Here is a 21,008-nt window from a genome sequence, read left to right as displayed (position 1 = left end):
TAAATGTAATGTGCTTGAATCATCCCAAAGCCACCCCCCCACCCCTGGTCCTTGGAAAAATTGTCTTGCACGAAAACAGTCCCTGGTGCCAAAAAGGTTGGGGACCGCTGAAGGGAGCCCTCTCTAAACTAGAGATATTAGTTTTCATTTGTAATATGAGCTGAAGAGCATTTTCTGTTTGTTGTTTGTTTTTTAATATATTTCTGGTGAATTGTTTTGCCATGAAGAATTTTTTATTTTTACTTAGTGAACCTTTTAGGGAGTCTGAAGTTTGAATCATATAAAGACCTTCCCTATTCAAATATTATATTTTAAAGAAATTTATCGTTGTGTTCTTTTAGTAATTGTATGGTTTCGTTTTTTTTAATTTAAACATCTGGTCCATTTGAAATTTATACCAGTGTACAGCGTGAGGTAGAGACCCAGCTTTTTTCCCCCCAGTTATTTACCCAATTGTACCAATAGTAGTTACTAAAAAGTTCATGTTTTTAGTGTCCTTAAGTATGAATTTTAGATGTCTGGCTAAATGTAGTAAAGTTTTGTTATTTTCTAAGCTAAAATTCATAAAAGAAAAGGGTCTAGGAAAGTACCCACTGGTCTGTACACAATCCACATGAAGATGGCAGGAAAAAAATGTGAATTTGCTCTTGAGAGTCTGTCTTTAAATAAATAGTAAATAGATGAAAACGAACATAGGACGTTTTATAGGGAAAATGTTAGGTTATGTTAGGAAAGTTTTGCTGTGGCTTTTCATTGTTTTCCTTTTACAGATTTAAAGTAATGATTACACATGGGACTTGGAGAAAATAACCATTTTCATTATAAGTGAATGAACAACCTAAAACAGAATTTGATACAGTCTGATTCGTTGTACGATCTGACATTTCCTGGCCCTACCCTTGATCTATGGAATCAAAATATCTAGAGCTGGGACCAGGGGATCTGTTCTTATAAAAAGTTCCCAGATGATTCTAATGCAGATGGGGCCTGCAAAAGTCAGTGAACTCACCTCAAAGTACCTCTGATTTCTAGCCTGAAAAAGAAAGGGCAGAAGCCAAGTTTAGAACCCCAGGGTTGGAAAGAATGTGAAGGCATGACTGAACCCAGCCTGTCTTCATTCTAATTAAAGGATACAAAAGTGACTGTCCTTTCAAAAGTCTCAGTAATCCACAAATGACAACAGAAGCTCAATTTCAAAGTCACCACCCCAACAATCAAGAATTCTTGTCTTTCCACAAATGATCTGTCTGCCTTTAGTTTGAATCACTTTCTTTTTGATAAATCCTACCCCAAGAAAAGAGAAAAGAACAAATGCTCCTTGAGCTTTGAGAGTACACCAAGCACTTCACATACCTTAATCTTTTAATTTGGTCTTTCCACAGACCTTGTGAAGTGGATACTACAGTCTCATGTTTACAGTTAAGAAAACTGAGGCTTGGAGAGCTTACATAACTAGTCCAAGGACACTCGATAAGTGCTAGAATAAGTATTCAGGACCCTTTTGTCAAATCTTTCTGTAGAGAAGAAAATGATTGATCATCTCTCCCTATGACTCTTCAGACAGTACCTATGATCATTTGAAGATAAAGTTATCAAGCAAATTTTAGCATTTATATACTTAATTTACATTCTCTTAAATACTATTTTGGACCTTAAAAGCCTGTTTTTAAAAAGCACCCCTCCTACCTTATCCCTCTCCATCTCTTCACCTGTTTGGTGTTTCCTCAGCGTACACCTGACAGTTATATGCTCTAATCTACATGCATATTGCCTGCCTTTGCTGGCAAAATGAAAGTTTCTCCAGAGCAGTTGCTTGGTCTGTCTTCTCCACTATATCCCCTGGGTTTGGAACACTGGAAGCGCTCAGTCAATATTTGCTGAAGGCATAACTGAAACTGAATTCTTCACTAGTACTGACTTGTTCTCCTTACACCTCCCCAGGTATGAGATTTTGTTTTGTTTTCAGATCCTGGGCATAGAGCTAGATGTTTGGTTTAATAGCTGCTTTAGTCACCTGCTAACTCTAGAATCTCCTTTCTCTGCTCCGTAGAAGGATGAAGATCTACAGGAAGCAGAGCTTTGAAAATCATTTTCATCATATCTCAGCCTTCTTCTCTTGACTCACTGGTGTCCCTCTGCTTTTACTTTTTTCCTTTCTATATTAGTCCCCTTTCTCTCCGTTACACATAATCTAGAACACTCATCTACTGAGGACTCCTCTGTCAGCCAGGGAGTATAATTTGTGTTTTATAAGGTACCTCATTAAATCATCCCCAAAGTCTCAGTGAAGTGCCTTACCCCCGTTTTTTATATAGGAATACAGAAGTTTGAAGAGATTAAGTCACCTGTTCAAGGAATGGGCGCTGGGATTCAAACCCAGATTTACATCCATTTAAATCCCAAGCTTTCCTCACAACATCTTCACAGTGTAAGCCTGATTGGCTATAACATCTCAATGGGCTCTTATGTTACTATTCTTCAAAGACCTGATACTAAATGATCTGCTTCATGGAAAAAAAAGTAGGGGAAACATCACATTTCTTTACTTTCCTAAATCATATCCAATATGATTCATTCCATAACCCACAAAGGTCTGTAGGAATTGTAATCTCAGTAATTTTGTGGGATGTATCAGTTAGGAAAAGCCTCCAGCTGTATGTAACTGAGACTTAAAGTGGCTGAAAGATATATAACAGTTACTTCATCAAGTGAGAAGAGTCTGGAAGTAAGGAATCCAGAGGTGGAATCTCCACTAGGTCTTCTAATTCCCTGGATCCTTCCGGTTTTCTGCTCTGCCATTTTTTTTTTTTTTTTTTTTTTTTCGGTGCGCGGGCCTCTCACTGTTGTGGCCTGTCCCGTTGCAGAGCACAGGCTCCGGACGCACAGGCTCAGCGGCATGTGGGATCTTCCCGGACCGGGGCACGAACCTGCATCTCCTGCATCGGCAGGTGGACTCTCAACCACTGCACCACCAGGGAAGCCCTCTTCTCTGCCATTTTTAGTGCACAACTTTCATTCACAAAATTGACTGCTGGAGCTCCGCTTGTGACATCTAAATTCCAGACAGACAGCAAGGAGAAAAGGGGAGGGGACATGTCTTGTTCAAGAACTTTTCTGGAGGTCCAACCTATCTAATTCCTCCTCTCTCTGTACCAAATGTGGCCACGGAAACCTTCCCCATGGCTTCCACTGACTGGCACTTGGTGCTCAGTTTCCCAATAACCGTGCAGCATCCTTGAATATGAGGTTTTGTTACTTCTAGGATATGTTGAAGAAAGTTCATGGCTGAGATAGACCAAGATGCAAGTTTCAGCCACCAAGTTACCCACCACCAATCCATTATTCCCAATCTTAGTCTACCTGTTTCAGTTATCTTTTGCAGCATAACAAGTAACCCCTAAACTGAACAGCTTAAAATACCACCAGATATTTGCTCATGATTCTTCAGTCTGGGCAGACCTTGGTGGGAAAGTCTCATCTTCCTTCCAGGTGGTGTTGACTGGGAACATTCACACAATCGCTTTCAGCTGGGAGCACTAATGGAGCTAGAAAGTCCACGATGGTCTTCTCTCTTCCTTCAGGGCCTCTCTATGTGGCCTCTAATCACTTAGTGGTCTAGTCCATACTTCTTACATGGTGGCTGGGTGCAAAGAGGGAGTATTCCAAGAAGGAGTGTAAAGAGGCTGACAGTCCTGAAAGGAGCTGGGTCTGGAACTGATGAAGCATGACTTCCTCCATGTTCTATTGGCCAAAAGGATCGTAAGCCTAGCCCAAATTCAAGGGGAAGAACCTCCACCTCTTGAAGGAATGTGGCCAGTGTAATCCACCATTCTATGGTCTCCCTTTGACATTAGACCACTCTTCCTTTCTTTAAACATCTGCTTCCCTATACTGCATCCTTTCAGGACAAGCCCATGATAATTTCCTAATGGACCTAACTTTTCAAAACAAAGATTTCCGGGCTTGAAAGACAAAAAGTTGCTAACACAACACACCTGTCTCCTTCTAGGCAAGGGAACCAATAAAAATAGCCTTTTAAAAAAGAATTGTTCTTTTCTTTCCTTTTGGAAATGAAAAAACAGCCTCAAAGTGTCAAGAAATTTATTATTTCCATTTATCCAGTTATGGTCACATTCATTTTTTAAAATATAATGAGCTTGTAATTCTCTGTTGTAGCTTGGTACACACATAAGGAAACAAAACCTAATGATGTTTATAAAGATTTATTTTGACACCTTCATCCTCATTTTTTTTTAAATGTAGTTATCATACCCCTTCAAAGGAGTAGAAAAATCAGGATATGAGTTGGCTCTCATATCCTTCCCCTTCTCATTATTTAAGAAAAGCTATGGGGAGTCACTAGTATAGAAAATCAGCTCAAAGTAGCTCGAGCAAAAAGAGAACTTATTGGTTCCTAAGCCTGGGAAATCAAGTGGGTCTGATTTGAGGTGTAGCTGGATGCAGGTGCTCAAATATTATCATCACTGCCCTTTTTGCCCTGGCCTTGGCTACAATTCCCAGTCACTTGGCTGCTTTCCCTCCAGCTGCAGATGAACTTCCTCCATGTAACTGTAAAGATAGTTGCCTGCAGCCCCAACAGAATTTTCTGCAAGATTAGCCACTCCCTGGAAAAATAACTTCTCCTCCCATCCTAATAATAATCCCAGGGAAGGCCTTAATTTTCCTGTTGAGGTCACACATCCATCTTTGGATGGATTGCTTTCCCTAAGGGTGGTGTATTGTACAAAACAAGACCCCGCCCCCGAAGATATTCACATTCTAATCTCTTTAACCTGTGAATACGTTTCTTTACTTGGCCAAAGGGACCTTGCAGAAGTGATGAAATTAAGGATCTCATGATGGGGAAGAGTAGGCTGGATTATACAGGTGGGCCCAATGATGTAATCACAAGGATCCTTCAAAGAGGAACGCAGGAAGTGTCAGAGTCAGAGAGAAGGTGTTTGATGATGGAAGCAGAGATCCCGCTGATGGGCTTTGAAAATGGAGGGAGCCAGAAGCCAAGGAATATAGGTTATCTATAGACGCTGAAAAAGCCAAGGAAACAGATTCTTCTCCAGAGCCCCCGGAGGGACCCAGACCAGCCAATACTTATTCTGGACTCTGGCCTCTAAAACTGTAAGAGAGTACACTTTTAATTTTCTTATTCTAAGCCACTAAGTTTCTGGTAATTTGTTACAGGAGCGATAGAAACTAATACAAATGTGTTTTCTGATTTGGCTCAGTTTGGTTAACAGTTTTTGACATGTGGTCAAGAAAGAAGGTGGGAGATGCCAGAGGGTGACAGGGGTGGGAGTACATGTGGTCAAGAAAGAAAGTGAGAGGTGCCAGAGGGTAACAGGGTTGGGAGTACACAATTGATGGTATAATCCAGACCATATCAAATCAGGGAAAATTTCTCCCCAATTTCTTTGTTACAAATGGAAGTGGATAGAAAAGAAGGCTTAATAAATAAAATTAACAAGCAAACAACAACTCCATAAACAATAGCTACCATAATCTAGTACTACCGAGAAGAAAAAATGCTGAGTCAGGAAGAAGGAACGAACTAAGTAAGGGAGGCAAAAGCCTGTAGGACTTCCAGCTGGACCTGGGTAATCAAGAATTTACAGACGTAGGGCTTCTGTGGTGGCGCAGTGGTTGAGAGTCCGCCTGCCGATGCAGGGGACACGGGTTCGTGCCCCGGTCCGGGAAGATCCTACATGCTGTGGAGCGGCTGGGCCCGTGAGCCATGGCCGCTGAGCCTGCGCGTCCGGAGCCTGTGCTCTGCAACGCGAGAGGCCACAACAGTGAGACGTCCGCATACTGCAAAAAAAAAAAAAAAAAAAAAAATTCACAGAAGCAACAGCCATTGTTTTCCTGCTCTAATGCCCTGAAAGAGCATTATGAAGAATAAAGCACATGTTATAGGATCAGTATTACTTAAGCTCAAATGCTCCACTAAAAGCTGTCACTCTAATCTTGGTTTTCAACAGTAAAGTGAGAGAGCTTGTGCTTCAGAAACTCCTCCACAAAGAATGCCTAATGTCATAGAAGAGGAAACTGAACATAAACGCTGAGAACCTGGGAGTCTTACAAGGGAACTTATGCAAGTGAAAGTTTCCTTGAGTATTAGTTTTCTTATTTAAAATTCAGGTTATTTAATATAAAAATGTTATAAAATTATTAAAAATCCTGAATATTATCTTCTCTTTTAAATATTTAAGTTAATTGATACTCCAGGAAGGTTTAACTTTTTTAGTCTAGCTTCAAATACTCTATGATTTCAATGATTTGTATGACATGTGTAGCCCAGCTATGGGACTAGGACCAGGTCCCTTCCAGACCTCAATCACCATAGCTCTGCTGTCTCCATTGTCTGCCACCTGAGACCTGAGCTAGGAGGATGGCACTGTCAGCAATAGTGAGAATTTAATTGTGGTGATGAAGAGGCTGCAGGCAAATTCCCTTCAGAAAACACTTCACAGCTACACAAAGGAAGGACTGAAGTAGTTGCAATTTTTTGGTTTTTTTATTGAAGTATAGTTGATTTACAATGTTTTGTTAGTCTCAGGGGTATAGCAAAGTGATTTAGTTATACATATATCTATATACAATATAGTCATTTTTTTTCAGATTCTTTTCCATTATAGGTTATTAAGATATTGAATATAGTTCCCTGTGCTATATAATAGGTCCTTGTTGGTTATCTTATTATTCCTCACCCCCACTTTCCCCTTTGGTGACCATAAGTTTGTTTTCTATGCCTGTGAGTCTATTTCTGTTTTGTAAATAAGTTCATCTGCAACATTTTTTTAGATTCCACATACAAGTGATATCATATGATATTTGTCTTTCTCTATCTGACTTCACTTAGTATAATAATCTCCAGGTCCATCCATGTTGCTGTATATGGCATTGTTTCATTCTTTTTTATGGTTGAGTAATATTCCATCACATACATGTACCACACCTTCTTTATCCATTCATCTCTCCATGTACACTTAGGTTGCTTCCATGTCTTGGCTATTGTAAATAGTGCTGTTATGAACATAAGGCTGCATGTATCTTTTCGAATTAGAGTTTTCTCCAGATACATGCCCAGGAGTGGAATTGCTGGATCATATAGTAACCCTAATTTTAGTGTTTTAAGGAACCTCCATACTGTTCTCCATAGTGGCTGCACCAATTTACAATCCCACCAACAGTATAAGAGCATTCCCTTTTCTCCAAACCCTCTGCAGCACTGGTTATTTGTAGACTTCTTGATGATGTCCATTCTGACTGGTGTAAGGTAATACCTCATTGATTTGCATTTCTTTAATAATTAGCAATGTTGAACGTCTTTTCTTTGTGCCTGTTGGCCATCTGTATGTCTTTGGAGAAATGTCTATATATATATTCTGCCCGTTTTTTGATTGGGTTGTTTGTTTTTTTGATATTGAGCAATATGAGCTGTTTGTATACTTTGGAAATTAACCCCTTGTCAGTTGCATCATTTGCAAATATTTTTCTCCCATTCTGGAGGTTGTCTTTTCACTTTGTTTATGGTTTTCTTTGCTGGACAAAATCTTATAAGTTTGATTAGGTCCCACTTGTTTATTTTCTTTTGCCATGGGAAAAAAGGTGCCACTTCTTTTTTCTTTTGCCTTGGGAGACAGACCTAAGAAAACATTGCTGCAATTTATGTCAGACAGTGTTTTGCCAATGTTCTCTTCTAAGAGTTTATGGTGTCATGTCTTATATTTAAGTCTTTAAGCCATTTTGAGTTTGTTTTTGTGTGTGGTGAGAGGGAATGTTCTAATTTCATTGATTTACATGTAGCTCTCCAGTTTTCCCACTTGCTGAACAGACTGTCTTTTCTCCATTGTATATTCTTGCCTCCTTAGTTGAAGATTAATTGACCATAGGTGTGTGGGTCTATTTCTGGTCTCTCTATTCCATTGATCCATATGTCTGTTTTTGTGCCAGTACCATACTGTTTTGATTACTGTACCTTTGTAGTATTGTCTGAAGTCTGCAAGGGTTATACCTCCAGCTTTGTTCTTTTTCCTCAGGATTGCTTTGGTAATTCTGGGGCTTTTATGGGTCTATATAAATTTTAGGATTATTTGCTCTAGGTCTGTGAAAAATTCCACGGGTAATTTGATAGGGATCACACTAAATCTGTAGATTGCTTTGGGTAGTATGGTCATTTTAACTATATTAAATTTTCCAATCCAAGAGCATAGGATATCTTTCCATTTTTTTTTTGGAATCATCTTTAGTTTCCCTTATCAGTGTTTTATAGTTCTCAACATAAGTCTTTCACCTCCTTGGTCAGGTTTATTCCTAAGTAATTTTTTATGTGATTTTTTTTAAAGAGTTTTTTTTTTTTTTTTTTTTTTTTTTGCTTTCCCTTTCTGATATTTCATTGTCAGTGTAAAGAAATGCAACAGATTTCTGTATGTTAGTCTGGTATCCTGCTACCTTGCTGAATTCCTTTATCAGTTCTAGTAGTTTTTGTGTGGAGTCTTTAGGGTTTTCTATATATGGTAACGTCATCTGCATATAATGACGATTTTACCTCTTCCCTTCCAACTTGAATACCTTTTATTTCTTTCTCTTGTCTGATTGCTGTGGCTAGGACTTCCAATACTATGCTGAATAGAAGTGTTGAGAGTGGGCATCCTTGTCTTGCTCCAGATTTTAGCAGGAAGGCTTTCAGCTTTTCACTGTTGTGTACTATGTTTGCTGTGAGTTTGTTATTTAGCTTTTATTATGCTGAGATATGTTCCTTTTATACCCACTTTGGTAAGAGTTTTTTAATGAATGAATGATGAATTTTATCAAATGTTTTTTCTGCCTCTATTTAGATGATCATGTGGCTTTTGTCTTTCCTTTTGCTTATGTGGTGTATCATATTAATGTTGCATACATTGAATCATCCTTTTGACCCTGGGATGAATCCTACTTGATCATGGTGTATGATCCTTTTTATGTGTTGTTTGATTTGGCTTGCTAATATTTTGTTGAGGATTTTGCATCTATATTCATCAACAATATTGGCATGTACTTTTCATTTCTGGTGGTGCCTTTGTCTGGTTTTGGTATCAGGGTAATGGTGGTTTCATAGAATGACTTTGGGAGTGTGCCCTCCTCTTCAGTCTTTTAGAAGAGTTTGACAAGTATTGGTATAAGTTCTTCTTTGTATGTTTGGTAGAATGCCCCAGTGAAACCATCCAGTCCTGGACTTTTGTTGGTAGGGTATTTTTTTATTGCCGATTCTATTTCACTTCTAGTGATTGGTATGTTCAAATTATCTGTTTCTTCTTGACTCAGTTTTGGTGGAATGTATGTTTCTAGGAACTTGTCCATTTTTTTTCTAGATTGTCCTATTTGTTGGCATATAACTGTTCATGCTATTCTCTTATGCTTTTCTGTATTTCTGCAGTATCAGTTGTTATTCCTCTTCTTTCATTTCTTATTTTGTTTACTTTGGTCCTCTCTCTTTCCTTGGTGAACCAGGCCAGAGATTTATTTGGGTCTTGTTTTTGTATCCATTCAGCCAGTCTATGTCTTTTGGTTCAACCATTTAGTCCATTTTACATTTAAGGTAATTGTCCATATGTATTTATTGCCATTTTGTTAACTGTTTGGGATTTGTTTTTGTAGGTCTTTTTTCCCCCTTTTTTGTTCTCTTGTGATTTGATGACTATCTTTAGTGTTACGTTTGGATTCCTTTTTCTTTGTGTGTATATTTATTCTAGACTTTTGGTTTGCAGTTACCACGAGGTTTTTATATATTGTTGCTGATCTCTTAGTTTCAAAGACATTTTAAAAACCTTGCATTTGTACTCTCCCCCCCATGATTATTGTTTTCGATATAAATATTTTACATCTAATTGTTTTCTGTATCCTTTAACTGCTTATTGTGGATACAGATGATTTTGCTACTTTTGTCTTTTACCCTCCATACTAGCTTTGTCTAAATAATTTCCTACCTTTACTGTATGTTTGCCTTTACTGGTGAAATTTTTCATCATGTAATTTTCTTGTTTCTAGTTGTGGCCTTTTCTTTTTCATCTAGAGAATTTCCTTTAACATTTGTTGTAAAGCTAGTTTGGTGGTGCTGAATTATTTTAGTCTTTGCATGTCTGTAAAGCTTTTGATTTCTCCATCAAATCCAAATGACAGGCTTGCTGGGTAGAGTATTCTCTGTAGGTTTTTTCCTTTCATCACTTTAAATATAGCATGCCACTCACTTGTGGCCTGCAGAGTTTCTGCTGAAAAATCAGCTGATAGCCTAATAGGAGTTCCCTTTTATGTTATTTGTTGCTTTACCTTTGCTTATTTTAGTATTCTCTGTTTATCTTTAATTTTTGTCATTTTGATTACAATGTGTCTTGATGTGTTCCTCTTTGGGTCCATCCTGTATAGGACTCTGCACTTCCTGGACTTGGGTGATTGTTTCTTTTCCCAGGTTAGGAAAGTTTTCAGCTATTATCTCTTCAAATATTTTCTCAGGCCCTTTCTCTCTGTCTTCTCCTTCTGGGACCCCTATAATGCAAATATTAGGGTGCTGGAGGTTGTCACAGAGATCTCTTAAACTGTCTTCATTTTTTTCACCCTTTTTTCTGTTCAGTGGCAGTGATCCATTCTTCTGTGTCATTTAGTCTACTCTTGATTCCTTCTAGTGTATTTTTCATTTCAGTTGTTGCATTCTTCATCTCGTTTGGTTGTTCTTTATATTTCCTAACTCTTTGTTAAAAACTCCTAACTTCTTGCTCTGTGCATCCATTCTCCTCCTGAATTCTTCAATCATCTTTATAATCATTACTCTGAACTCTTTCTCAGGTAGATTGCCTATCTTCACTGCACTTAGTTCTTCTTTTGGGGTTTTATCTTGTTCCTTCGTCTGGAACATATTTCTCTACTGCCTAGTTTTGTCTAAATTGCTATTTGTATTTTTATGTTTGTGGTAGGTTAATTATGTTTCTCCACCTTGGAGATGTGGTCTTCTATAGGAGACGTCTTATGCAGCCCAACAGTGCACTTCCCTCTCATCACCCAACTTATATGCTCTAGGGGTTCCCCCTAAGAGGGCTGTGTGGGCCCTTCTGACTATGTGGGCAGTCAGGTAGGCTTTGTTGTCCCCTAGTCTGGTTGGTTATCAAGCCCTGCCTTGTCTGGTTGCTGCTGGCTGCTGTTTAGTGGGACCTGGTCATGAGGTGTCTAGTGCTGGCTCACTGGTGGGCAGAGTCAGGATCCTGAAGATTCTGGGGCTGTTGCCCACCCACTGGCAGGTGAAATCAGATCCTGGGGTTAGTGCTGGACTACTGGCAGGGAGAGCTGGTTCCTGGAGTCTGGCTACAGGGCCCAGGGATTCCAGAACTCATTTCAGATCATTGATTGGGGGGGAGCCAGTTCCTTACCCAGGTGGGTATGGGGTCCAGGGTGTCCCAAAAGTTGCATTGGCCTGCTAATAGGCAGGGCCAGGGCCCAGCTGGTCCCAAGGTAGGGTCTGGCTTCTTGTTGGCAGACTCGTTGTGCAGGCTGAGGGACCATAGTTTTCTTGCTTCTGTTATCTGTCCCCTGGTGGGTGAGGCTGGTCTAGAGGCTTGCACAGGCTTCCTGGCATGAGGAGCTGATGCCTGCCCACTGGTGGGTGGGTGGATCTGGGTCCTGGCCCTCTGGTGGGCAGGGCTGTATCTAGGGGCATGTCTAAATGTGGCTGTGGGCTCAGGAAGACTTTAGGCAGTCTGTCTGTTGATGGGTGGGGCTGTGTCCCTGCCCAGTTTGTTGTTTGTCCTGAGGCATCCCAGCACTGGTGCCTATGGGCTGTTGGGTGGGGCCAGGTATTGGCACTAATGAGCCAAGATGGCATCCACCAGCAGCTGTGTTCACAGGGCTGAATATTTCCAAATATGTCTGCCACCAGTGTCTATGTCCCCAGGTGAGCTGCAGCCAGCCGCCCTTCCACCCCCCCAACACCCCTGTCTCTCCAGGAGACTCTCCAAAACCAGCAGCTAGGACTGTCCAGGCTCCTATCAAATTACAACTTTTGCCCTGGGTCTCAGTGCACGTGAGATTTTGTGCCCTTTAAGAATCAAATCTCTATTTTCCCCAGTCCTGTGGCGCTCTTGCAATTAAGCCCCACTGGCCTTAAAAGGCAAGTGCTTTGCAGGTTCATCTTCCCAATGCCAGACCCCCAGACTGGGGATCCTAATGTGGGGCTCAGAACTCTCCTGTAGGAGAACTTCTGCAATATAGTTCTCCAGTTTATGGGCCACCCACCTGGGTGGTATGGGATTTCATTATATTGTGAGTCCATCCCTCCTACCCGTCTTGTTGTGGTTCTTCTTTAGACTTTAATTTAGAAAATCTCTTCTGGTAGGTTCCAGTCTTTTTCATCGATGGTTGTTGTGAAGATAGTTGTGATTTTGATGTGCTTGTGAGAGGAGGTGGGCTCAAAGTCTTTCTACTCCACCATCTTGGCCACTCTCCCCTAAGTTGTAGTAGTTTTAAAACATGTCTGCAAATTCGTTGACAGTCCTTTTTTCAAGAGGTGGATTCAGTGTCCTCTTCCCTTAAAACAGGGCAGGCCTTGTGACTGCCTTGACTAAGAGAATGCAGCAGAAGTGAAACTTCTGGGATTTCCGAGTCTAAGTTAGAAAAGGCAATACAGCTTCCACTTTCCCTCCTGGAATTTAGAGCTTAATGCCCAGCTGCCATAGTGTGAGGAAGCCCAAGCCAAATGGAGAGGTGGCATGTAAGTGTTCTAGCCAACAGCCTCCACTAAGGTTCCTGCCATAGCCTCGATCAATTGTCAGACATGTAAGTGAGGAAGGCATTGAGCTGACTCCAGTCACAGTCATTGTTAAGGAAGCCTTTGAGATAACTCTAGATTCACTTACTGTCTGACTGCAACAGCAGAAAGACCTTGAACAAAACAGCCTGACTTAGTCCCCTCATCCCAAAGAACCAAGAGAAGTAAATAATAATAAGTTATCATTGTTGTTTTATATTACTAAGTTTATACAGCAATAGATAATCAAATCAAGGGTAGAGTCTGTAGGACTGAATCCCTGGAAAGGGAAGAGGATGGAATATGTAGCTCAGAGAGCATAACCTTCATATGTCCTGGGTCCCAGATTCTACTACTTCACCTCTATTTGTACTTTCCATTATGGATTATAAAGTGTCTATTTACTTCTTCATCTCCCTTTCTGGAAGATAGTTGGGTACTTCATAAATGAATGGGGAAAAGGGAGTTGAGGGGATGGGGGAAGCTGAGAACTGAACCCAGATGATGCAAGCAACAATCTCAGGACCCCACTGAAATCTCTCAGAGGCTGAATTTGGTGAACAGCTCCAAGTAGTACAATGCTGCCTGAAGTTGCTGGTGATACCACCAACTCCATCACCTACCGAGTGACCATGGTACTTCATAGCCTAGGGTATGTTTCTCACACTGGAGGACATAATACAACAGAATCAATAGGGCATATCTTCCAGAAGTACCAATTGTACTCCAGTCATTCATTTCACAAATACTTATTGGAGACCTGTTATATGCTAGGCACAAAGGTAAGAAACTCAAAACAAAATTTTAATTAAAGTAAATACAAGTATATTATGGAGAAGAATGTTAAATTAGCATGGATTTTTAAAGAAAAAAGAAAAAACCCTCAAAGAACATTTATCCTTACAGTGCCATTATTCTTTATGCCCAGAACCTTGGAGGTAGGAGTGCAGAGTTTTAGAAACTCCCATGTAAGACATTAATGAAAATGTTTATATTGCAGCATTTCCCTGTACCATAGGTCAAAAATTGGTAGCTCATAACCTAATCTATAGACATATCTTATTTGAATCACAGAGTGATTTTTTTTTTTGGTTTGTTTTACAATTTGAATTAGTGGCTGATATTTTAAAACCAGAGTGTCATTTACTAAGTTGTATTTCTAGCTTCTCCTGAAAAAAATTGGAAGAGCTAGAAATCTTGGGCCCACCTCCTCATGTGGCCACAGTTGGCTGATGCCAAGCTTTCTCCTTTTGTTTCAACAAGACCTGGTCCCAGTACTCGCCATGGTCCTCATTACTTTCTGTCTACACAACCCACCAGGTTCGTGGCCTTCCTCTCGTGTCCATGGTACTTGTCTGGACCTGGGAAGTATTTGAATCTACATCCCCAGTTCTAGGTTGAATCGTTTGGGTCATTTTTCAATATTTAACACTGACTGTTCCAAATTTCTAAAATTTTCAGTATACTACTCTTTTTTTATAATTATGTACTCATATTGTTTTTTTTCTTCCAGTTTTATTGAGATATAATTGACATACAGGACTTTGTAAGTTTAATGTGTACAGCACGATTTCACTTACATACATCATGAAATGAGTACCACAATAAGTTTAGTGAACATCCATCATCTCATAAAATACAAAATAAAAGAAATAGAAAAAAAAATTTTTCAGGTTACTAGATTTAACAGTCAGATCCAGAAATTTAACCTTATCTGCCCAAGTCCCAAATCAGAAAATTATAGAGCTGGTGTAGACCCACTTTTCTGATCATGGGCATAGGATTCTGAAGGCTGCCACATAACCACAGGGCTCAGAAACAGCCCCCAAGATTATCCGACTTACTCTCAAGGAAAGAATCAGTCTCAAAGCATGCATCTCCCCCAAACCCAGAGTCCCAGGAAAATCAGGCAAAGAGGGAATAAAAGAAGGTCAAACCAGGTTATTGTAGAGCATGCACTCTCCTTATGGGACACAAATGCCTTCCTGCAGTGTTGGGAAACAGGGAAAGGGGCTCCCCAAATGTCTTTGGATTCTGTCAAGAACAAGTTGGGGTGGGCTCCTCACCAGCACATGGATAACTAGGTAACTAAGTCCAAGTTCCTGTGGTAGTGTGTGTGTGTGTGTGTGTGTGTGTGTGCGCGCGCGCGCACGCGTGTGCATGTGTGACCGTATCCACCTTGGGGGCAGTGAGTGTTCACCATGAGTCATGGTTTTGTTTTCTGCACTCAGTGGCCTGTGGGCTGGCAAGGATTGAGGTCTGGAATTTTACAACAGCTGTTCCTGTCACCTGGGAAGGCAACTGAACATGCACTGGGATCTTTTTTTTTTTTTCCACTGGGATCATTTTTATCAGCTCATGAGCATAGGCTTTGCCTGCCAAAAGGCCATAATTCTCAGCTAGAAGAATAACATTCCTATCTGAAACCAATGTAGAGTCTTAAATGTCAGAGTCTAAATTCTTATCTTATGTCACCGAGTCTTAAATTGCTCACATGCTAATTCCAATTTAAGGTGACTAACTACTAAAAGGAACAGCTACAACCTCTTTTCAGATGCTACCATAATGTGGAGAGAATCCATCAGTAAACAGAGTAGAGATGAAGTCTCGTTCTACTTTAACTTATCTTAAAATGACTTTCATGTGGTTTCAGGAAATAGCCACCCTGTCCTCCATCCATGAATTTACTATACAAACTTCTCTGCCTGGCAACTGTTCCAGGCTCGTTTATATCACCTTGCAGCCCTGGTCTTTCCAGACCTAATTTTTAGCCCATCATCTATGAAAGTTACCTTAATCCCTTGATTAAGGTAACTTAATCACCCTTGATCACCTCCCTTGATCACCTCTCCCTGGACCCTTTCCAGCCTGTCCGTGGAGAGAGGCACAATGTCCTTTGGACTGTAGCCATGGGAGAAATGCTGATTATGTGATAACCACAGGCACTGCCTGTTCCCTGCAAATGGCACACAGCAGTGACAGAGGGATGCCACGGGGGAATGCTGACTCCCCTCTTGCTGGGGAAACCTGTATTAACATGTTTGGGATAATGAAACCAATTAGTCTGGTCAGCAGATGTAACATAAAAACACCCAACACCAAACATATTTAGCTAGCAAGCCAAAGATCTGAGCCATGATTAAGTCTTGGAAGACAGTTAAAAGTCTAAAATTCATAACAGTTCTATCAATACCACTAATTGGGAACTCTTCAAAGCTCTCTCATCTAAATGCCTGCAAAAAAAAAAAAAGTTGCTTATTTTGAAGGCTGCCTGGTATAACAAAGAGGAGTTTCAAGGCAACAAGCATTTACATGTATGTAATATTGGAGGAGAGGAGAGTGGAAATTTTTGTTTAGGTCGGTATTTAATAAAATTACCTGCCTGCTGTTTCCAGATCCAACAATAGTATTAACAGAAAATTCTAGGTAAGATTATTGCTGCAAATATGTGCAACTGTCACTTCGACGTGCAATGGTTTACTTTTAATAGTAATTCTTGGTCTCATCAAATCTGGGCCTCTTATTACGAAGCAGTGACTCCTGCACTAATAATTCTTCTACTGTAACATTTTTTCCTCTGCTTCTGGAGTTGTTAAGGGTTTTGGTCTTCAGTCCTATCAGATGCAAATAATACTGAGAGAGAGCATATCTTTTGTTATTGTCAGTGGGTATCACGGAGGAAAACAATAAAAACTTAGAAAGGATTGATTGTCAGAGTATAAAAAGGAGATTCAGGAGACACCTCATAGGCAAAGAGAGAGGGCAAGGAATGAAGAGTGTGTGTGTGTGTGTGTGTGTGTCTGTGTGTGTGTCTGTGTGTGTGTGTGTGTCCAAATTTAGAGGAAATGGCAGGAGGCAATTCTAGAAAGGAAATGAAAAACCTCTCCTCCTCCTCCTCTTTCCTCATTCAACTACTTCACAATTTTGCTACAAGTTAGCCCTGCCTCTAAGGTCTCTAGCGACTTGCTCACCTTCCATCTTATTCAACTTAAAAATGAAGAAGAAAGCCCAGGATAGCTGCTCTGTGCACAAATCAGGGAAAAGGTATTGAGAAGAGTAAACAAGGAAACTAACTCTAAGTGGCTCAACATTACATAGGGACAAAGAATAATGGACTGATTCCCAGAAATGCCACACCATTCAGATGAGGCCACAGGTTGCCTGTTTCCAGGACACTCATTACTCCCTGGAAGGGACTTGTGGCATGCAAGCCTACGAGAAGCCAAGCATGCCTGCCTGATGAAACAGCAGGCCAGCATGACGGCAGATTAGGATATTGTTCTGGGACAAAGGGGAACACACATAGGCTATTCTGAGAAGGTTAGAAAGTTCTGATTACCCCACGGATTGGCCCAGACAATTAGTGTGTGGGCATTGCAGAAGAAAAGTATTTTTATTAACATAATTTTCCTTTTTATTTAATACAAGTGGTAATTCTTTTCTAATTATCATGAGTTGAACCAACAAAGAGCAGAGAAGAAATATTTGCTTTTGATTATATGCATTGTTGTTTTCCTTGGGAAAGGGGATGAGTGGGGGTGAATATTGAAATGAGGGAACCAGAAAGCATAAACGAGACCATATTCTTGGCTCCCACTTAGAAGGAAGCAGAATGTTTGGAGCAGTATCACAGACATCTGCTAAACATCCATGTTCCTTGGTTTACCACAAACTGGTTCTTTTCAAATCATAAATATATAAATGTTTTTCCAAAAGAGAAGAATCAATACTATTGTTTATTCACACTAGTTTTCTTAAAAATGTTAAGTTTCACCAGACATACAAAATTTTGCAGAATCTTTACCAACTCTTGCCTATTTTTCCTTCTTAAAAACAGTTACGGTTCTTGGTGTGAGACTTGTGAACCTTATTTTTGAGGCAATTTCTGTAAATAAACTAAAACATTATGTTTCATGGATAATTTTCCTCTCAACTAAAACAGTTCATCCATTTCAGTTGACATTGGCAAGAAAATATCCACCTATTTCATCTTGATTGGTTATTTCCATCAACTGTAAAAAATAAGTAAATAAAGGGAAGAATGCCTCAAAGATACTTATGTCCCAGAAGATGGTTAAGCAAACGGGTAAAATGTACAAAAAGAATGCCATCTTGTGAGCTGCACCACCAGAATGACAATGAAACATCACCCTAGGAAGTAATGCCATGGTTTCCAAACGTGCCCTCATGTTATAATATGAACCATTGAGATACTGGCCCACACTGAGAGGACCACATCCTTTACCTACAGGGATCCAGATGCTATCTTGTCCTTGGGCCCCAAAGGGAATGACCTTGTTCAGTCTGTGACCTAGAACCAGATACCCTGGAAAAGCAAACGATTTGGAGAGACTTACCAAGGATTCTGATCTATTTTGGGCAATGCCACTGGGTGTGATATTGAGTGGATTAGGGAGCCAAAGAGGACTGATTACAAGATGACTAAGGAAAGGCCCAAGGGGCTTCGGGTGAATTCTGAAGAGCTGCTCTTTTTTTTCTTTTTAACAAACTGGACTTCTTGACACAAACTTACCCCAAATCCTGGAAACAACAACTAGGGAATACCAGTTAAAATGCATGAATTGTTTTGAGCCAAGTCGTGGAAGAAGTAAACTCAGTAAGCATTTGTTATTTTAAAATGTTGATTCACAATTTAAAGGAAGGGTTTAGATAAATTCATGGTTTGTAGGTCCATAATGTATCATTAAGAAAAGCTGATGATGTTTAGGATACATTTTGTGGTTGATGTCTACAAGGTTAATGATATACTTTCACAAAACAAAGACTTAGTTCTTTGAGCTCAAAAGGCCTGAAAGGTCATGTAGTTCAGTCTCTTAATTTTACTAGAGAAAGAAAATAAGGTCAAGAGAGGCTAAGTGATGACAGCCAACTAATGGCTTAACTAGATGCCAGACCTGGGGTACACAACTTTATCCAGATGCTATTCCAAAAAATCTATACATCTATCTGTAGATAGATATACATATGTATACATATATAATCAATAGAGATTCAAAATGTGCATTATCATATAAAAAACTCTGAGTAGTCTTTCAGTAAAGAAATCTGTTCAGCTTTACTAAACTTAGCCTTTCTAAATTCACTTGACCACAAAGCCCTTTTTGCCATGCAACAATTATTAAGATCCCATGAAACTGGATCATGAAAATGCTACATGAAAACTTCATTTGTGTCCATAATTATTCTGTTTGGTTTGCTGGCTCTTTTTTTTTTTTGATGATATGTGGGCCTCTCACTGTTGTGGCCTCTCCCGTTGCGGAGCACAGGCTCCGGACGCGCAGGCTCAGTGGCCACGGCTTATGGGCCCAGCCGCTCCACGGCATGTGGGATCTTCCCGGACCGGGGCACAAACCCGTGTCCCCTGCATCGGCAGGCAGACTCTCAACCACTGCACCATCAGGGAAGCCCTGCTGGCTCATTTTTTAACCTACTTAATTCAAGCTAGAAGTACAGGCAACACGTAAAAATAGATTTTTAAATAAAACCCCACACAGTTTTTCACTCAGTCAGGTCATTAAAGTAATAGTGAAATTACAAGGTTACTTCTATGCAGATCTGCTGCATGGCCAGAACCAATGGTGACCTCTGTATTTTTTTTTTTTCCTGTACGCGGGCCTCTCACTGTTGCGGCCTCTCCTGTTGCGGAGCACAGGCTCCGGTTGTGCAGGCTCACAGGCCTAGCCGCATGCGGGATCTTCCCAGACCGGGGCACGACCCCGTATCCCCTGCATCGGCAGGCAGACTCTCAACCACTGCGCCACCAGGGAAGCCTGGCTTCTGTATTTGTATACACTTGCCAACTAATACAGCATTGGCCCACTTTTTTCAAAGGCAGATAGCCATAGCATTACACATATGCAAACTGATTTGAAGAGAATTGTCTTCAAAACTTACAGATATTTTGTGGTATAAAACAGAAAGTATCCCACTCAACAGGGCAATGTCTGCAGACCTTTAATGTATCATTAAGTGTATATTTATTAGTTTGAGCTATATCCTTAACTCTAAATTAAACAAAAAGAGCTTAATGCCTTATAGAGATTTATAAAAGCTTCATTCTATTTTAAAACTTAGTTTTAAAAGTTCCTGTGGCCTTGTCCTTTCATCTTTGTGAAATGGAAATATTAGGCTGTCAGATGGTATGGAAATTCTTATATCCTTAACTGTTTGTATAATCTTCTGGCTCAGGAAAACCAACCTGGAGAGGTAGTATTCACTTCTGCCAAATGCTGCAGAACCCTCTGTTAGCTACACTGACACTACTCATTTCATCCCTCATGGCAGAATAATTTCTAGTAGAATCATGCATACACTGGCCAGTATTAATGTCATCTGTGTTCCCTCGAGATGAGCGTATTTCACACACACACACACCAAACTCACAAATGCCTGGAAGGTATTTGACATCCCCTTAGGCTTAAAATGTACCCAGCTCCACTATCTGACTTAGTAGTTTTAGTAGTTTTAGGAGCCTTAAATGCCTAGTCTAGTCAATATTCTGCCCAAGCGTCACATGTAAGCAGTCTGTATTCATATAGATTCCCTGTAGACCGCTTCTCTTGAAATAGCTGCTAAATGAAATAGAAAAGTATCTAGATAAACTCATGTGATTATCATAGTCTAATACTGCTAAATTGCAACCCATGGGATAATTTAAGAGGAAATTACATTTACACCTCCAATCAGTGAACAAATGTTATGACTCATTTTGTAACCAGCAATTTTTTGACTTTGCTCATCTCCACCCTTGAATGGATGTTTTTAGACTGAGGCAGAAAGGATTATTTGTTGTAGTCTTGCCCTTAATACTGCTTTGTGTATGTTTCCATACACATAATTGGCTCTGTGAGAATTGGAGGATAATAAGATCATTAATAAGGGTTAATATTGCTACAGTTCCATAGGAAATGTGAGTTTCAAAGAATTTACGAAACTTGAAGTAATTGTGTTTTTTAAAAAATAATTTATTTATTTTATTTTTGGCTGTGTTGGGTCTTCGTTGCTGTATGCGGGCTTTTCTCTAGTTGTGGTGTGCGGGGGCTACTCTTTGTTGCAGTGCACAAGCTTCTCATTGTGGTGGCTTCTCTTGTTGTGGAGCACAGGCTCTAGGCGCGAGGGCTTCAATAGTTGTGGCACGTGGGCTCAGTAGTTGTGGCTCACGGGCCCTAGAGCACAGGCTCAGTAGTTGTGCCTCACGGGCTTA

The sequence above is a fragment of the Globicephala melas genome, chromosome 4 (assembly GCF_963455315.2).
Source record: "Globicephala melas chromosome 4, mGloMel1.2, whole genome shotgun sequence".
Taxonomy (NCBI): domain Eukaryota; kingdom Metazoa; phylum Chordata; class Mammalia; order Artiodactyla; family Delphinidae; genus Globicephala; species Globicephala melas.
The sequence above is the reverse complement of the archived record's forward strand: the minus strand, read 5'-3'. Positions refer to the sequence as shown.